Source organism: Penaeus monodon, chromosome 25 (genome assembly GCF_015228065.2).
Source record: "Penaeus monodon isolate SGIC_2016 chromosome 25, NSTDA_Pmon_1, whole genome shotgun sequence".
In the NCBI taxonomy this organism is placed as follows: domain Eukaryota; kingdom Metazoa; phylum Arthropoda; class Malacostraca; order Decapoda; family Penaeidae; genus Penaeus; species Penaeus monodon.
Window position 1 is genome coordinate 14,253,893 of NC_051410.1, and position 753 is coordinate 14,254,645.

General features: G+C 49.9%; 1 protein-coding gene across 1 annotated transcript in view; it reads left to right on the forward strand.

Moving 5' to 3' along the window:
* LOC119589322 (homeobox protein homothorax-like) overlaps positions 1-753 on the forward strand; it is a 211,183-nt gene that overhangs the window by 148,741 nt on the left and 61,689 nt on the right. The window lies entirely within an intron of this gene.

A 753-nucleotide genomic window follows, 5' to 3' on the forward strand; every position in this document is an offset into this window, starting at 1 on the left:
CAGGATAAGAGGGTGGTTGTCAGGAAGGGGTCTTGGAGCAGGTACAAGACGAAGGGACACTACTGGTCTCCGATCGAGGGATAATGTGAGGTTGAAGGTGGTCCGGCGGAGGTAATGTAAGTGTCGGGGAGACACAAGTGGATGTTATAGGAAGCGGAGGTACTGAGGAGAAAGGAGGCTCTCCCTCTCCTTTCCCCCTCTCCTCTAGTGTGGATTTGGTGAGGGGGAGGGAGAACGACGCATCTTTGGTCGTCCGAGGTGGGGGAAATCAGTTATCTATATGGAGATGTCGCAGCGGGGAGAGGAGACAGCAAAAAGACCTAACGAAGTAACAAAAGATTCATACATAGTTAGTTTGCGACGCGAGGGCTACAATAAGGGGTATACAAAGTGGAGGGAAATAACCGCAAGAAAAGTTGAGGACGGCGAAGGGGAGTCGAGAACCAGTTGCAAAATGTGCAACTCGCAACGTCGATTACCGTCGGCGGTGGGGAGTGTGGCTGCCGCAGGATAGCCGGAACTGTAATGGAATTTTCGTACGCGATGATCACGGATGGCAGACATTAATATGATTTAGATGTTGGTAATATAAAGCCCATCCGGCCCGAACTAAGGAAGGTGGCAATTGCGCCACGATCTGCGGGGGGAAGAGCGGGAGGTGAGCCTAGATTCTGCTGTTGCAATGGTGTTGACTAATATGACAAAAAGGGGTATTGAGTGTTTTTTTGTTATTCAAATGTGTAGATTTGGAAC